This window comes from Prionailurus bengalensis, chromosome B3 (assembly GCF_016509475.1).
Source record: "Prionailurus bengalensis isolate Pbe53 chromosome B3, Fcat_Pben_1.1_paternal_pri, whole genome shotgun sequence".
In the NCBI taxonomy this organism is placed as follows: domain Eukaryota; kingdom Metazoa; phylum Chordata; class Mammalia; order Carnivora; family Felidae; genus Prionailurus; species Prionailurus bengalensis.
In genome coordinates this window covers 27,812,152-27,831,187 of record NC_057355.1, presented here as the reverse complement: position 1 = coordinate 27,831,187, position 19,036 = coordinate 27,812,152, and the positions used below count along the sequence as shown (strand labels likewise).

Below are 19,036 nucleotides of genomic sequence, written 5' to 3'. Positions count from 1 at the left end.
GTGGATAGGTCTGTTGCAAACCTGATTTGTGTTCCCTTGTAGGTTAGGGACTTTTTTTCCCTTGCTGCTTTTATGATTCTCTCCTTGCCTGAGTATTTGTGAATTAGACTATGATATGCCTTGTTGATGGTCAGTTTTTGTTGAATCTAATGAGGTTCCTCTGTGCTTCCTGGATTTTGATGTCTGTGTCTTTCCCCAGGTTAGGAAAGTTTTCTGCTATGATTTGCTCACATAACCCTTCTACCCTTATTTCTGTCTCTTCCTCTTCTGGGATCCCTATGATTCTGATGTTGTTCCTTTTTAATGAGTCACTGATTTCTCTAATTCTTAAATCGTGCTCTTTTGTCTTAATCTCCCTCTTTTTTTCTGCTTCATTTTTCTCTATAAGTTTGTCCTCTATATTGCTGATTCTGTGTTCTGTCTCATCCATCCTTGCTGCTGCAGCATTCATCTGTGATTGCAGCTCAGGTATAGCATTTTTAATTTTATTATGACTAGTTTTTACTTCAATGCCTTTTTCCTTCCCCAGTTCAGGGACGTTCTCAGCTATAATTTCTTCAAGTACCCCTTCAGCACCTTTCCCTCTCTCTTCCTCCTCTGGGATACCGATTATGCGTATATTATTTCTTTTCAGTGTATCACTTAGTTCTCTAATTTTCCCCTCATACTCCTGGATTTTTTTATCTCTCTTTTTCTCAGCTTCCTCTTTTTCCATAACTTTATCTTCTAGTTCACCTATTCTCTCCTCTGCCTCTTCAATCCAAGCTGTCGTCATTTCCATTTTGTTTTGCATTTCGTTTAAAGCGCTTTTCAGCTCCTCGTGACTGTTTCTTAGTCCCTTGATCTCTGTAGCAAGAGATTCTCTGCTGTTCTCTATACTGTTTTCAAGCCCAGCGATTATTTTTATGACTATTATTCTAAATTCACTTTCTGTTATATTATTTAAATCCTTTTTGATCAGTTCATTAGCTGTTGTTATTTCCTGGAGATTCTTCTGAGGGGAATTCTTCCGTTTGGTCATTTTGGATAGTCCCTGGCGTGGTGAGGACCTGCAGGGCACTTCCCCTGTGCTGTGGTGTATAACTGGAGTTGGTGGGTGGGGCCGCAGTCAGACCTGATGTCTGCCCCCAGCCCACCGCTGGGGCCACAGTCAGACTGGTGTGTGCCTTCTCTTCCCCTCTCCTAGGGGCGGGATTCACTGTGGGTGGCGTGGCCCATCTGGGCTACTTGCACCCTGCCAGGCTTGTGATGCTGGGGATCTGGGGTATTAGCTGGGGTGGGTAGGCAAGGTGCATGGGGGCAGGAGGGGCAGGCTTAGCTCGCTTCTCCTTTGGTGATCCACTTCAGGAGGGGCCCTGTGGCAGTGGGAGGGAGTCAGATCCACTGCTGGAGGTTTGGCTCCGCAGAAGCACAGAGTTGGGTGTTTGCGCGGAGCACAGAGTTGGGTGTTTGGGCGGAGCGAGCAAGTTCCCTGGCAGGAACTGATTCCCTTTGGGATTTTGGCTGGGGGATGGGCGGGGGAGATGGCGCTGGCAAGCGCCTTTGTTCCCCACCAAACTGAGCTCTGTCACCCGGGGGCTCAGCAGCTCTCCCTCCCTTTGTCCTCCAGCCTTCCTGCTTTCTGAGCAGAGCTGTTAACTTATGACCTCCCAGACGCTAAGTCGCGCTTGCTGTCGGAACACAGTCTGTCAGGCCCCTCCGCTTTTTGTCATCCAGACTCAGGGGCTCTGCTTGGCCGGTGAGCCACCCCTCCACCCCGGCTCCCTCCCGCCAGTCCGTGGAGCGCGAACCCGCCTCGCTGTCCTTCCTACCCTCTTCTGTGGGCCTCTCGTCTGCGCTTGGCTCCGGAGACTCCGTTCTGCTAATCCTCTGGCGGTTTTCTGGGTTATTAGGCAGGTGTAGGTGGAATCTAAGTGATCAGCAGGAGGTGCAGTGAGCCCAGCGTCCTCCTATGCCACCATCTTCCCTCTCTCCTAGCCAAAATAATTCCATTGAAACGAGGATTATTTTCAGTTCCTCATATAGGGCGATCTGGAGAGGAGAGCTTGATCCAGCGAGACCAGATAGAATGTTCTAACAAAACCTCCAGAGTAATTAACAGGCGTTATCTACCCAAGAAATGGAACAAATAGGAAGTTCAGGTTCTAAGGAGCTGCCTTGTTTGTGCCAGTGGCCCCACGCTAGCTCTTTATTAATTGCACCACCTGGGATGCTGATAGCGAACTGAGCTTTGGAACATTTCAGGCCTGGCATGGAATGCAGTTTTTACACAAGTGTCTTGTGGTTCAGAAATCCGATTTCACAGCTTATCTTCCGTTAGATGAAAGTGTTTATGGTGTGTCTGGAGCTAGAGTAAGTTCCTGCGGGTGTCCAAGAGCAGGGGCCTCCTCTCTCCTCTCCTTAATTTGCTGATGCCTAACTGCACTGACGCAGCAGTGAGATACCGGGGAGAGCGCTAGTTCTAGCTTTTAAATCTTACTTTGAAACTCCCTCTTTGACCCATAGATTAGTTAAAAGTATGTTCTTTAATTTCCAGATTTTTAGAGATTTTCCTGTTGTTTTCTGTTACTGAATTATAGTTTGATTTACTTAAGGTCAGAGAACTTATTCTGTATGACTTCAGTTCTTTAATATTTGTTGAAAAATTTTTTATGCCCTAGGTTTATGGTCCATTTTGTTGAATATTCCATGGGCTTAATGTAATATGATTTTCCCACTGTTTTATAACACTAATGCTACTTGCAAATAGAAATTGTTTATACTTAGGCCAAGCAATAACTTGTGAAACTGAAATACTGCTGTTTTTTTGTGTTTGTAATTTGATATAGAAGGTGGAGGATGTTGCAGAAGTTTTAGGAAAATAGTATGCTTGACCTTGTGGTTCTGAAACTCCTGTGCTTCCAGAATCCCCTGGGAGCATTCCCACATTATGAGGGGAAGATCTGGATGCATACTTAGACCTGTGGGTTTTCTAAAAGCAGAGTCAACATTGTGGCATTCCTAGGATCTACTGTAGGAGTCCACTCTAGGGGTAGAATTTGCCTTAGGTGAGGACTGAGAAGTTATTTAAGTCTGGGGTAGAGCTGTTTTCCCAGAACCTTAGGGGTCTGATGGGTCCTGCTGTTGCCATCTGCACCCCTCCTCACTAAGAGAGAGTGGGTTTTGGGGTGACCTGCAGATCTTCTCATCTGCCCTCCCTCTCTGCTGCTGCCAGCTACTCTCCTTATGCATTATGCCCTCCTTGACCCCTCTTGGCCTGCTCTACTGTAGCTGTGTCATACTTTGCACTTTCTATTGTGCCATCTAGTTCATTCATTATGTGAGTTGTGTGTTATCTGCAATTTTGTTCTGTACTGATTCCTGGTGCCTCATACAGAACCTGGCACAGAGTAAGTGCTCAATAAATATTTATGAAACAAGAATGTTCCCAGAGTGTCTTTAGATATTTGACCAGGTACTGAGGTCCTACTCTGTGTCTAGTCTAACCTGGCTCTTGGGAGTGGGAGCACCATCCACCTCTGACCCATGAGTGAATGACTGTCTGGCAATGAAGCATCAGGTAGGGTTCCCTTTGGCCTTTTAATAGCTTCATGAGATGAAATAATTTCAGGAAGTTCTCTAGGTTATTTAAACTTCTTGTCCTATAGATAATCCTGTTTGGCACTTTCTTAACTGAAGATTTGGGGTTGTATTTCTCATCCTTGTAAAGTAGTTCTTGGTAAAGCTCCAAAGAACAAAATTGGATCAATCTTTCTAATTCTTGAACTTTGCATATTTAATAGGGTTTCTGGAGATTTCCCAATGCAGCATTCTAAAAATTCCATTATCACAGTGAAGGCTTCTGTGCCCTTATACTATATGAAATCATATTGAAACAGTGTGACACAGTCTTAATGACAAATATTTCACAATATAAAGGAAATAATACTTTTCCCCTATGTGCCCCCCATTTAATATCTGGAATTATGTTTTAGGAAGAATTGCCACCACGGGTTCCTTTCTGTTGGAAACAAGGAGGTTTTTCTTTCCTTTTCACTCACTTTATCTAATTGAAGCAAAATGATGTAGCCTTTGTGTGAGATCATGTGTCATTGCCCTGGGTCCTTTAATTTAGAAGCTCATAAAGCATTTGGTTTAAAAATTAACTGTGAAATGGAATTCAAAATAGATGAATAGAGAACACCTCTAGTCTTCCAGGGGGCCTCTACTTTAATCTCCAGAAATGGGAGGTGCATTTGGAGAGAGGTGAGATGCTATATTTCACAATGCAATGTACATACCCCAGTGCCATTTTCCAGTGGAAGCCTCCAAGTCAAGCCTTCCTAATTTTTGTTATTGTATTTTGCAAGGATGAAATTTAAATTATAGCTGTGGCTAATGGCTCTGCCCCCTAATTCATTTCCCTTTGTCTGCAAGTCTTTTCTTATTGCTGAGATGTTACTATTGTGATTCACAGAACATATTGCTTCTAGTAGCATCTGGCAGACTTTGTCTAGCAGGCTCCATTACCTTGTTCCAGAGATGCCTTTCTTTTTCTTCTTTGAAGTCAGAGACTTCAGAACTGCAAGAGAGCTGGTGGATTATGGAATACAATTCCTTTACTTAACAGAAAAATATGCTGAATTTCAAATACACTTTTGTAATTGAAAGAGTTGGATGGGGCATGAATATTCTAACTATACTTGGCCATGCTGTCTACATTTCTTCTGATAAGATCACAACTTGATATTTCAAGGGTTTTCAAAGCAATTCATTAGAAAAATATCCGGTATTTTGTAGATTTGTCTTGAAGGAAGTGTCCCAGCACTCCTGAAGGTTGTTACCCATGCCCTTGACTGTTCCTGGACATGTAGTCTGTGAACTGAATTATCTGTTTTGAAGCTAGATCAAGTTAAGAGCTTTGCGTGTGTGGGCAGGGGGTGGGAAGGATGATAGTGCATAAAGAAGGGTCACAGTGGGACCTGAGAGCTTTAACTTCAAAGAAAATAGTGATGCTATTGGTACCTAGCAGAGCTAATGTGTGAAAAGGCAAGCACAGCTCTGAAAATTCTGTGTTAATAGGACCTCCACCATAATCTCATGAAATGGGCTTTATTATTATACCCACTTTATAGGTGAGTAAATTGAAGCTCAGGGAAGTTAAATTGCTTGCTAAAAGTCCCTGAACTGGTAAAGGTGAAGTAGGGGCTCAACCCTTGCTTCTACCTAGGCTGCATCACTTGTCAAGGAGCAGGGAAATGTCTGAAGCCAGAATTGCAAAAGCTAGACAAAGAGTGAACAAATGTCTGTTATGGCATACCATGGTCCAGCTTTGTGTTTGCAAATGTTATATTATTTAATTCCAAAAACATGTGGTAGTCCAGAACCTGTGAATATATGACCTTATAAGGCAGAAGAAATTTGCAGATGTGATTAAGTTAAGGGCCTTGGGAGAGTATATTGGATTATCCAGGTGGGCCCAATTCCTTGAAAGTGGAGAACCTTTCCCAGCTGTGGGTAGGAGACATAATTATGGAATAAGGGTCATAGAAAGGTGATGTGATTACTTTTTATCCACTGTTGATAGCTTTGAGAATTGAAAAGATGGGCATTGGTTCTGGAATATGGATAGCCTCTAGAAACTGGAAGAGCTGAGGAGATGGATTCTTCCTAGAGCCCTCAGAAGGAATGCTGTCCTGCTGACTGTATGTTGGGTTTCTGACTTATCAAAGTATAAGTCTGTGCTTTTTTAAGCCACCTACTTTGTGACAGCAGCCCTAGGTAACTAACATAGGAGGTTCCCATGAGGGAGGTGTTACATTCCTGTTTTATAGCTGGAGAAACCATGCAGAAGACAACTTGATACAGATCTCAGCTGTGGTAAGTGGGAAAGGCAGGACTGAACTCATCTTCTTCCATGACCACCTACATCCTCTTAGGAGGGAGAGTGGAAGTATCAAAGGTTGCCACATGGTTGCTGAGCTTCATTACATAACTGAGAATCGGGGCCTCAGCTTAGCTGCCTCATCTCAAACATGTGGGTGGTGCAAGGAGCTGATTGCCCTTGTGTATATGCAAGAAGAAATCAGAAGTTGATAGGTGGGGGCTTGCCTTTTCTCCCAGTTTTATGATTAATCAAAAGACCTGGCTGCTATGAGCTGGAGGCATCAATTGGGAGGACATTTGGGGCAAGTGTGTGTGTGTGTGTGTGTGTGTGTGTGTGTGTGTGTGTGAGGAGGGTGTAGAATGTGTGTGTGCAAGTGTGAGATGGTTGATGCTGCATGAGTGTGCAAGATTATAGATGTGTGTGAGTGTAAAACTCAGTGGATGTGTGAGTGCAAGATTGTGTGTGTCTGTGTGTGCTTGTTAGTGTGAGTGTGATTGTGTGTGTGCATGTGCATGAATATGAAACTGAATATGTGTTGAATGTATGCATAAGATAGATCCCAGTGCTACTTTGTCTTCATGTCACTGGATTACCTCTGGCACCACAATTGGGCTGCTCTGAGGCAGGGGTGGAGAGTCTGACCTATTGCCCACACCTGGCAGTTTGGAGAATTGATTCCCTGGAGGCCTGGGTGCCCTCAGGATTAGAAGCAGACAAGTTCTGACCACAGGGGAGTGTCCACACCCAAGTCCTGGCCTGAGCTTCAGTTTGCATGTCTCCCCACATGATCTCCTTTAGGAGATGGGGCTCAGGATCAGGGTGCAGGAGGCACTGCCATGCCCCCTCAGCAAGGGCACATCACACTGAGGACAGGGATAGGCTTATATCCTTTCCTTTACCACTTGAGACCTCCAAGGGTGTGGACCTGATCTAGCACTGGGGAGGGATGGGAACCACAAGGGGCAGGTGGCATCAGGGCACATCAACTGGGGACAGGGAGAGTGATGGGAGCAGTGGGATATTTCTTTCTCCCATCTGTTTTGCTTCTATGGTCTAGCTTGGGCAAGTCTCTTGATAGTACAGTACAGTTTCATTGTTCTTGAAAGTTATTTTATTTGCTGACAATGTGTTATTTTTTTTTTACAAATGGAAAACAAATATTTTGTTTTAAAATCTTTGCTACATGTCATTATTTTTGTCACTGTAAAGCTCAGCACAGATGCCAGCAGTACAGAAATGTCCAACAAGAAAAAAAAAATAAAACCCTGAAGGAAAATCAGAAACAAAACCCCCAGAGCCTCGTCTCCCTCCCCTCTCCTTCCCCAAAAGCCCTATAATAACTGTACAATATTATAGTCCTGATCACATTTAAAAACAATTATTAAAAACAAGGATTCCATTGGAAGCTCAACTTTTTGGATTCTTAAACTGTGATATAAATATATATGTATACGGTATGTGTGCACATAGAATAAAAAAAAAATCTCCTTTTCACCTCCACTACCTGGCACCAGACTGGAGACAAAAGGGAGAGAAACCCAGTAATGATGTTCTCTCAGCCTCTCTAAGGCCATCTATGCCCCTCAGTCTCCTATGGCTACGTTTAATATGTCTTCTCCTTATTAATTCAGTCTTGCACTTAAGATACTGGCCTGAGCCAATTAAAAAAAATGGCTGCTACACATGACTGTTACCTGAGAAATGTACAGAGAGAGAGTAATAACCTGTATCTGCATTTATATGGCTATAGTTAACTCTGTGACCCTGTTAGAATGGGAGTCCAGGCCCCATCTATCACATGGATTCATACCCTTGTATCATAAAGCAAAATCCAATCTTAAGATTGGAGGGAGCAAAGAGGAAGAACTATAGGTCCAAAACAGACCCAAGTCTCAGTTTCTAGTCAGACTGAACTGGGAATGGGATGAAGGAGGCTACTTTGCAAGACTTGGTTTAAACTCCAGCAGTGAAGATTTCCCTGGGACTGCTAATCCAAGAAGTTGAGTTTCCATGCAGAAATAACCTCTACAGAACACACATCATCTGTGATTCTCACAGAAAAATGCAGCAAGTATGGCCAAGTATGGGGTTTTAAAAGGGGGTTATCTTCACACCCTAAACATCTGTAATGTTTGCAGATATTCTCTATAAGGTGAGAGCACCCAAAGCAGGAATGACCCAGCTTTACTACTAAATATGTTGGATGAGAGACAAGCCATACCAAAAGACTTTATATATCTGCTTAGAGTTGCATATTGGCTGGGGATAGATGTAAGTGCAGCAAAGATGTTTGTTTAAATACTCTTTGGATGCAATACTAAGTGGAAAATACATAGAAGATTTAACTCCTTAGCACTCTGAAAATTACATGGAAAAACAAAGATAAAATCTGACACAAATTCTGCATAACTCCCTAATAGGGAGAAAAAGATAGAGAAACACACATGTGCATGCACGTACACACACACACACACACACACACACACATACACACACACACACACTCTTTCCTTCTCCCTCTCTCACTTCCTCACTCACTAGGCAGCAGAAAGAGCCTATGCTCACTTCCTAAAGCCATACAGGTATATGTAACCTACCATGTTTCATGATCTTCAAATAGGAGGACATTTCTCCTCTCCCCAACCTTATTCACAATTTCTTTCCCAAAACAAGCCACAGTATCCAAGGCAAATAGTGGATGAATGGATGTTAGTTTCTCTAACCTGCCTATTGACCCTAGCAAAAATCATTTCTGCAGAAATCTCTGGTCAGGAGGTGTAAGGAAAGGCATTCTTAACTTCACCCAGCCTCAGTTTTTCAAAGATCCCCAAAGCCTTCAGGATTCACCCCATTTCTTCTCAGAGGCAGGAGGGCAAGGGAAGGCCAGAAGGGGAAGGGGTACACATTAGGGGTGAGGGAAATGATGGGAGAGGGACTTTTATTTTCTTTACAGAAACATTTGCTTTTTAAAAACAAACCGTGGTTTTCCTCCCCCACCCCTTATCCTCACCCCAATAGTTCTATTCTGAAAAGGAGGGAAACATAGTTAGGTCAGGAAATTCTTCGTTGTTGTAGCTGTTGCTCTGGTCTCCCAGCATGGACAGCATCTCCTGGAAGACCTCAGGCAGGCCAGGTTGCCATGCTGATAGCTGTTGCTCTCTAGAACTTGAGCGATGATGAGGCTGCTGGCCCTGTTCCTGTGGCCAGACTTACACCCTCTGCTGTCTGTGTCTGGAATTGTCCTGTAGTCTGTCCAGTCTCAGGAGCAAAGTTGGATCCATGATTGGTGAGACTAGGGGAGGCAGCAGCACCAGGTGACGCAGTTGAAGCACCAGGGAGGGACATGGGGCTGAAGGAGGACGCAGTCTGAAAGCTTCCCATACCAAACTGGGAAGAACGAGTCTTGGCTGTAGCCTGAGTAGCCACCTGCTGGGCAGAGAAGTCTGGGCGGGTGCTAGGGTCCAAGTTGGGGCTCCTTGGGGTGAGTTGGAGTGGTGGGAAATCTGGGCCAACATCTGCCCTGCAGAAGCTGATGGCTGGACGATGGTTACAGGAGAGGCCAGACCACTATTTCTGAAATTCTCTGCCGGCCGGGGGTGGGGGTAGGAGGGAATGTGTTGTCCTGTGAGAATAGCTGTTGGATGGCAGGGACAGTGCTGGAGGAGATGCCTTTACTCTGATCTGCACTGATGTTGGAGTAGATTTCTGAAAATCTTGGATCTCTATCCTTGGCAAACAGACCATCTGACTTCTCAAGGGGCTTGCTGTGTTCTGGCCCTGTGGTTGTTACAGGCTGAGCAGAAACCTGGGAATGATTGTAGCCAGCCAGTCCATTGCTTCCTGATACCACATCCAATTCTGTTTGCTGTTGATGCTTCCTGGATGCCAACTGCCCTGAGCCCATCTCTAAGGGTAAATTAGCCATGGGACCTACCTGTGGTCTCTGGATTGTGTTGGACAGTGTAGGCCTTGGTTGATGGCTGGAGTTATTCACATTGGTGTTGGTACAGATGATGTACTCAATTTCATCTGAGTAAGTGTTCTGGAAAGTAAAGGAGCTGGTTCTCATCCAGAGCCATTCCCGGTTCTTAGACCAGAACCGGAACATGACAGACAGCACTTGGCCTTTTAACTTCACCACTTGTTACAAGCTGTCTCTTAGAAGCTGTTGGTCTTCAGGATGAGAGAATTCTACAATATTCTTTCCTAAGAGTTCCTGTGGTTGGTAGCCAACAGTAGCCACACAGCGGTGTTCCACAAAAGTGAATATCCCCTCAATGTTGTGCCGTGAGATGAACTCTGTTGGTTGACAAATGTTACTCATGTCTGTACAGTTGGGAGAACTGGTTACCTGTAGTCTGCCAATGGCCACTAGGCAAAATTTGCTCCCCTGGCCAGCCTCTGGATCATCATCTTGGAGGGAGACACCTGCTGGGGGCCAGGCCTTGATATAGCCTGTGCAGTGGACCACCACAAAATGAGGTTCCCCATTCTTCACAGAGCCAAGTCCATTCCTGCATCTGTTCCTCACAAAGCTCAGTCTATTCATGGAGACTGGGTCCACAGAGCTATTGCTACACCTTCTACGGCAAATAAATGATCTCCTTGAGCCCATACACATCTTCATGGAAGACTGTTGGCCTTCCTTTTTCACTGTTCCAGTCTTCAGGTCTGGAAGGATACGCCCTGTCAGGTCATTTTCTGAAGTGGAAAGCTGATCATGAAGTTTGTCCACATCATCTGGATGCACCTGATCATAGGGTGTGCTACCAAACCATTCAGACTGGTTCAAAACAGGGGTCACTGAGTCAGAGATGTAAACTACCCGACCTATCTCACATGAGACAATAAACAGAAAGCCATCCGCTGCCTCCAAGACCATAGGTTTGAGTTCCTGATCAGTGAGGAATGAAGGCTTGTAGGTGCCATCAGTGGATGTATTCCCAGTTCCTCACAAGGAATTCATGTGAGAGACTGCCATGGGTAAGATGGTTAGCTTGTCTGGTTTTTGAGCCAGGGCACTACGACAGTTCTGTGATGTAGGCTGTCATCTTGTTCCGTTGCCCCTGTTCAATTTCACGGTGATTTTTCCTGGTGAGTCTCTCTTTATCTGCAGAGCTCTGCTCATCATCCAACCTGGCAAGTCACTTCTTATCATTAGACATCTGATCATCATCACACCTCAAAAATTTACCTTCTCCATCATCATCAAAATCCAACCCTGGTCACCACTTAATAGCCCTGTGGACAATGGCTCCTCCACCTTGAATCCCATCCCCAGGGTTTCCTGAGGCAATGGCTGGACCCAGTGATGGTACATCTGATGTCATTTCTGGGTAGCTCAGTTGGTTAAGCATCCGACTCTTGATCTCAGCTCAGGTCTTGATCTCACAGCTGTGAGTTCAAGCCCCACGTTGGGCTCTGCACTGGTTGTGAAGTTGGGGTTAGCAGCAGCGGCTGCCTTGGCCGAACATGCCACTACCTACGCATACCCCCCCCCCCCCCCAGTGGGAAGAGCCACCACCACGCGACTGGGGGAAGGGGGAGGGGAGAGCCACTCCCCAAACGCGGTACCCTACAGCCACCCTCGCTACCACGGAATCCAAGATCGACAATGTGTTATTTAAAAGATTCTCTTTTGGTATTCTACAGAACCCTTCCCTCTTTTCCTCATTTCTTCCTTTCTCCTTCCTTCCTGTCTGCCTGCCTGCCTGCCACTTTTAGAGCACTGGAGGTCTGGAATGCACAGATTTCTAAAAATTTCTAAATTGACACATAACATCGTGTAAATTTAAAGGGTACAACATCTTGTACATTTGTATATTGCAGTATGATTACCACTGTAGTTTAACCAACATTTCTATCACAGTTACATAATTATCAATTCTTTTATGTGGTGAGAATAATTAAATCTAGTCTCTTAGCAACTTTGAAGTTTATGATACAGTACTGTTGACTATAATCACTATGCTGTACATTAATTAGATCTCCAGAACTTACTTGCCCTCTGGTTGCAAGTTTGTACCCTCAAACATCTCCCCAATTGCCCGCCCCCCACCTCCCCCCGTCCCTGGTAACCACCATTTTGCTCTGTTTCTATGTTTGGCTATTTTAGATTCTACATATAGGTAAGTTCATACAGTAATTTGCCTTTCTCCATCTGACTTATTTCATTAGCATAATGCCCTCAAGGTCCATCCTATTGTCACAAATAGCAGGATTTCCTTTTTCTCATGGCTGGATAATATTCCATTGCACGCGCGCGCGCACACACACACACACACACACACACACCATATCTTCTTTATCCATTGATGCACAATTAGGTTGTTTCAATATTTTGGCTATTGTGAATAATGCTACAATGAACATGGGGGTGTGAATATCTTTTTGAGTCCTGTTTTTATTTCATTTGGAAGGAAACAGACATACCTAATGTGGTATTTTCATCCTGTGGTGAAAATAATTTCCATTTGATGATATGTGACCATAGAGCAGTCATTTTGGAAGAATGTTAAAAGGAAGTTGTGGGAAACTTCAAACAACATGTTTTTCTAAACTCTATTTCTATTTTTAGGATATAGTCACATGAAAAAATAATGTTTGGTAACATCCTAATTCCCTAAATGGATCTGTGGAATTGTAGCCACCTATTGTGATTCTCCAAAGCCAGAAGAGTTAACACCTGGCATATTTCTTTTACTGTGGTAGCTAAGCTTCTGTAGTTTCTTAGCAGAAATGTTTGTAGTATGCAATAGGAATTTGTACCTTATGAACTTAGCCCTGAAAATTCAGTGACACAATTATTCTTATTTTCCTTTTTGAGGAGAAACCTAATCTGTCCTCCTAGGCAACAGAGGATCAATTGGTGACTGGATATGTTTTGTATGATTGAGGACTGCTGCAGATGACACCTTTAAGCTCCAGGATCTATAATTTTGTGTAACATAAGTCATGCCAGAAAATTAACTCAGTATTATGTGGGTAATACCTAGAAAGAAAATATATGATTTGTTCATATGCATTCTCCTTAGGTCACACAGTACATGAGGGGCCTTTCAAAGGGAATATATCATATAAAAACCAGTAATGGTAAAATATCAGCAAGAACAAACAGCCAGGACTGACAAAATACACATAAGGGCAAAAAAAAAAAAGTGGGCATTGGAGGCAGGGTACTAGGGCACAGTAGATTGCTTCCTCTGCTCACATGCTATCTTCCAAAGCAGGGTGAGGGCCTGGGGTCGGGTGATGTTTGGGAGCATATAACACAATCCACCCCAGTCCATCCACTGGTCACAATGGTTGCCTCTGCACCCAAATATACAACCTCCCTACAAGATGCACTAAAGCTGTCACCCTATTCAGCCTCCTGGTCCAATCCTGGTCCAAAGCTACAACCTTTGAGTAGGAATTCTCTGCCTCTCATTCACACTATGAACCAGTGTAAGATGGGGATGCCATACAACCCACTTCTCACCCTGGGAGGGCACTGTGAGGAAGCACACAGGCTTACAGGGAACCTGCACAGGTGGCATCAACTAATAGCCTCCCATTCCAGCATCCACCTCACACCTCAAGCCTGCATGTTCCGGCATCTACCTCTTACCTCACAACCCCCTGTTCCAGGATCCACCTCACATCTGCCAGTCCCTGTTCTAGCATTCACATCTCACCACACAGCGTCCTATACCAGTATTCCCTCTCACCTCATAGCCCTCTGTTCCAGCTTCCATTTCTCACCTCACAGCTCCATGTTCCAGCTTCTACCTCTCACCTGACCAGCCCCTGTTCTAGCATCTGTTTCTCGCCTCACAGCCCAGTGTTCCAGCATCCACCTCTCACCTCACAGCCCTGTGTTCCAGTGTCCACTCCTCACCTCACAGCCCCATGTTCCAGCATCCACCTCTCACCTAACAGCCTTTGTTCCAGCATTCACCTCTCACCTCCCAGGCCTCTATATTCCAACATTCACCTCTAACCTCACAGCCTCATGTTCCAGAATCTTCATCTCACCTCACAGTCCCATGTCCAGAATTCATTTCTCCCCTCACAGCTTCTATGTTTTAGTATCTGCCTCACCCCTGTGTCCAAACCTCCAAGCTCATTAGGTACATTTTTGGCTTCTTGTTTGGTGATCCTCTTATTAAATATTTTCTATCATATCAGTTGAGTTGCGATTTTCCCTCACCTTGTATATTAGTATTTTTTATGGACTACTGCCCAGTCTATAAAGCCTTGCTACCTATTTTAGGTTTTAGGTTTTTGTATCTGGAGTGTCATACTTTGGGGCCAATTTCCAAATTAGTCAGCATTTTCTATGTCCACAGCCATCCAAACATCCCAGTGACTTAACCTGTTGCTTTCTGCTCTGCTGGGATCTGATGACAGGACTGTTGCCTGCACAGAACCTCTGAAGCTCTGCTCAGATTGGCATTTGTTATTCTGTTCTGAATAATAGTAATTCTAGATAGGCACACTTTTGGTTTCATGGAGGAAAACCTTATTAATAATAAGGGAAAGCAAATATAAGGAATTAAACAATTATGGTAAACATAAAGAGGGAGAGAAGTACAGAGAAGAGCAAAGAAGGCTCATAACATCAAATTGGGTACTCACAACATCCAACCTTCTGTCTGGGGAAGCCCCTCAAAGAACAGCCCAGGTGGAGTCTTGATTGAGGGTGCTGGGTGGAGCATCCTCCCCTCAGGTGAAACTTCCAACTAACTATTCCCGCCAAGGCAATATGTATACTACCCATGTGTTGTTTATGGTTAGTCATTAAGTTTGCCTTAGTGCATACCCAAGGGAGCTGGGGCTAGGACACTTATCTCTGTTTCTCTTATCATATCTCACAATCTTTGGAGTCTATACATCTGCATATTTCTCTTCCCTCCCTGATCCATTCCAGGGGGTCAGCCTGGTCTGGCTCAAGGAGGTGATGCATGTTAATCCCTCTTGGCATCAGGAACAGAAGGGCCAGTTCTGATCCTAAGGCAAGATATGGAGTACAAACCAACTAAGCCCTCCATGATTGTGTATGTGTGGCTCTGGGCAGAAATGCATGACAAATCACACAAACAACTTCTATACGGAACACATGCCTGCTTGTGTGGCCTCAGTGGACTAGCAGGGCTAGACATTGGCTCCCAGATAACCTGCAGCCACTCTCAGGGTACATGTTCTTTTGCCTGTTCTTTCTGGTTGCCTCTTGAGAGGGAAAGCCCAGTAGCAATTAGGTTTTGGAAACATTGCAGAAAGGTATATGTGTATGTATGTTTAACCAGCATTTTCCATGCCTATTGTGTCACAGGGTTTTATGTTGAGCTAGGATTATCAACACATCAAGGAACTCAGGATCTTTGGAACACACTTAACATTGCATCCGTTTTCCATGTCATGTGAGACTCAGTAGAGAAATGGCTGAAAGTGCTGCTAGTGAGAAGGGAGCCTGGTGGTGGCATGTAGGGTGAGAGGTTGTGGCTTTGGTGCCAAGTGCCTAAGGATCATTCAAGCCCAATGTAGTCAGTCTGAGGATAGGGTTAGGCTGAAGGCAGAGAGCACTGATTCAAAGTGAGGATAATGTTTAGATTCCAAGGCACTGGTTCTAATGAAAACCTGGGTCATTTGATAGTGTTCACTTTCTGTATGTGTCTCTCTCTATTCTTTGCTCCCTCTCTCTTATCTTTTTCTTCTCATTCTTCTTCCTCTTTTCTTCCTTCTTGCATTAGTGTAAGGCTGCATTGTCATAATAGCAGAATATGTAGTATTTTTTTTATGTAACAAAATAACTGGAATAACTGAATATAATTGATTTAAGCCCTTAACTATATCATAAGGAATGCAATTAAAGTAGAACTTTATCATCACCCATGCAATCTACTTCATAAGACATTGAAAGTGGTTACCCACATTAACAGAGGTTCTGTGATTGGCATGACACCTGTCAAGGTGGTTGGAACCTACATTGCCCAGAATAGTTTATAAACATTTTGAAACAACTTTGCCTGTATTATTTGTAAAAATAATAGTTAAAAAGGCATTGCATCATGTAAAAGTGATCTCTGTGAGCACTGTTGAGAAAACTTGCATTTCAATGTGGATTTTGAGCTTAATTTTAGATTTCTGTAATATATCACACATAACAGACAAAATATAGAGATATATTCTTGCTTGTGAGAGCTGTTTCTAAGTGATTTGCAATCTCTGAGCAGAATGCATTTAGGTGCAGACTTCATGAAATTATGTACAGTGCTTTAATTTATTATCTTTCATGAAGATTTCAGTGATTTTAAAGTCAAGTGCATTAAAAACCATTTTTGACCAATTAGAAAAATGTTCTATGTATTGCTTTTCCCAAAACTAGAAAAAAACAAGACAAATGAAACCTGCCTTGGAATGGTAGTGAGAAGGAAAAGAACTTTGCATCTTGGCAACCTGCCTCATTATATTAAACAAGAGTCAGGGAAATTAACATACACCCAAATAGGCTGCTTAGAACTTACTTAAGGCTCCATGCTGTTTTGAAGTTTGTTGATCTGCAACATTTTCCTTTAATTCGTTCTTGCTGTTCTTTACTCTTTCTCATACACACACATACAAAGTAAAAAAAAAAAAAAAAGATGTGCATTTTTTGGGCAAGTAGTTGGTTTGTTTTAAATGAAAAATGATGAGATTAAACCCAGATCCCTCCTGAGCATGACCCAATTGCCTGGCCCTGACTGCTGGCACATCCTCTCCTTTCCTTCTGCCTCTGACACTGCAAAAGGGGTTGCCTTTTGGCCCTGGACGCCTATTCAGGCCTGAATCTTCCTCTTTCTCTGGGTGTCTTGTGTTCTGACTGTGTCATACCTTCAGGCCTCTCTGTCCCAGGACCTCAATCACTCTGTTTACTAAATACTCATTTCTTGTTTACAGGGACTGGGCATACCAGTCTCTGTATTTACTGAGTCCTCAATGCCAGGAGCAGTGACCAGTGAATGCACTGTTGTTGCTGTGCTATTTTTCAATTAAAATGAGCATCGTGTGAATGCTCCTTATATTTTGATGGCATTAATTTCAACGTTCCAGATTTAGGAAGATATTGCCATGGAATTCTGGAATGAGAAGGGTCTTTGGGGTCATCAGATTTGACCCCAAATATTCTTATTCTTTATTTATTTTTTTACTGTAAGTGCTATGCTGAATAGGATCCTAAGTTCTATCCTCGATTTAAATTTTGTAATGACTTGGAGGAGAAAAGCAATGACTTTTTAAAATTAAAGTTTTAATTTTGACATAACTACATATTCACATATAGTTGAAACAAAGAAATACAGTGATTTCCTGCACTCTTTATCCACTTTCTCTCAAGGGTAATGTTTTGCAAATTGTGGGGGTGGGAAAAATTTCCCTTCTTCCCTCCTATGTGCTTTGTCTGGTCTGGGAACCCTAAAGTTTCCCAGAGCCAATTCCAAAATGGTCTCCCCCTAGCATCAGGCAATTCTCAGATACCAGCAGGGTGTCTGAGAACTTAACTCAATTTATGACAGTATCTACTCAGTGCTAGCACATCAGATTCCACAGGTTAAGTGTTCCATGCCCAACCCCAACTTCAGAAACCAGTCATAAGCCCCTGGCTTCTGACCAACTTGCAACAAATTAGAGATTCCAAAAACCTCCTCCTTAGGTTTGATTAACTTGCTAGAGTGGCTCACAGAATTCAGGGAAACACTTATTTTTATTAGCTTATTAAAGAATGTGAAGAGATACATTGGGCAAGGTACCCAACAAAAGAGTTTCTGTTCTTATGGAGCATGGGGCCCAGCTTGGTGGCATGTGGAAGTGTTTTGGTTCCCCAAGCATGGAAGATCTCTGAAAACAAGGACCAAAAAGCTATCATTTTGTGTTTTTATCGAGGCTTCATTACATAGTCATGATTAAATAAGTCATTGGCCATTGGCTGATTCAGCCCCTCTCTAGAGGTTGGGGAGTGGGGCTAACAGTTTTAATTCTCTAATCACATGGTTGGTCCTCCTGGCAACCAGCCACTGCCCTTGGATGGGGTCCAAAAGTCACCTTCATTAATGACACGACACCCATTTCATCCCTCCCTCCCTTCCTTCCTTCCTTCCTTCCTTCCTTCCTTCCTTCCTTCCTTCCTTTTTCCTTCCTTCCCATTTAAATTTTTTGTTTAAATTCCAGTTAGTTAACATACAGAGTAATATTAATTTCAGGTATACAATATAGTGATTCAACACTTCCATACAACACCTGGTGCTCATCACAACAAATACACTCCTTTTTTATTTTAAGTTTTTATTTAAATTCTGGTTACTTAACATACAGTGTAATATTAGTTTCAGGTGTACAATTTAGTGATTCAGCTCATCCATTGAACACCTGGTGCTCATCAATATAAGTGCACTCCTTAATCCAGTTTGACTTTCATAGGTCTGAAATGTTTTTAAGAACTGTAGATGAAGACTAGATATAGCTGGGAAATAAATGTTGGTCATCTGAGTGACAAAAGATATTTTTTTAATTAGTCATTATATCACTATGTCATTGTGTCAGTTGGTTTGATAATTAAGTTGACAGAAGATAGATTAATAGGAGAAAACAAACTAATTTTGTACATGTAGGAGCCCCATAAAAACATGAGACTCAAAGATATGGCCAAAGAAGGCAGCTTTTATACCTTTTAGACAATAAAATAATAATTTTGTGAAGAATTGACAAGACAAAGGGATTTGTCTACTACTTGGATAGTAAATTAGTGAAGTAACAAGTCTTGTTTACATAGCCTTTTCAGCCCTAAATTCCTGATGAGGATGGCTTCTATCCTAGTACAGGAAAAGTACCTTTCATATATGAGATTTATTTTTTTATTTTAAGGGGATCAACAAAAGGTTCAGAGTATCTTTCTTGCAACAGCTGTTTATTAAGTAACTTTGATTCAAAATAATCAATATGCCAAAATGGCATATTTTGGGTCTGACATATTTGGCTCCTCTTTACAAAACTGTAGTAGAATATCACAACCAGGACATTAACATTGCCACATTGAGGATACAGAACATTTCCATCCCCACAAGGATGCCTTATGTTTTCCTTTTGTACCCACACCCAATTCCTTCCATTTCTTATAACCCCCTTCTTAAGGACAATTACTAATCTTCCCACCATTTC

General features: G+C 43.0%; 1 protein-coding gene and 1 pseudogene across 1 annotated transcript in view; one reads left to right on the top strand and one right to left on the bottom strand.

Annotated features, from left to right (window-relative positions):
- The window catches only part of OCA2 (OCA2 melanosomal transmembrane protein), a 504,528-nt gene that overhangs the window by 142,829 nt on the left and 342,663 nt on the right, over positions 1-19,036 (top strand). The window lies entirely within an intron of this gene.
- LOC122468358 lies at positions 8,792-11,201 on the bottom strand (annotated as a pseudogene).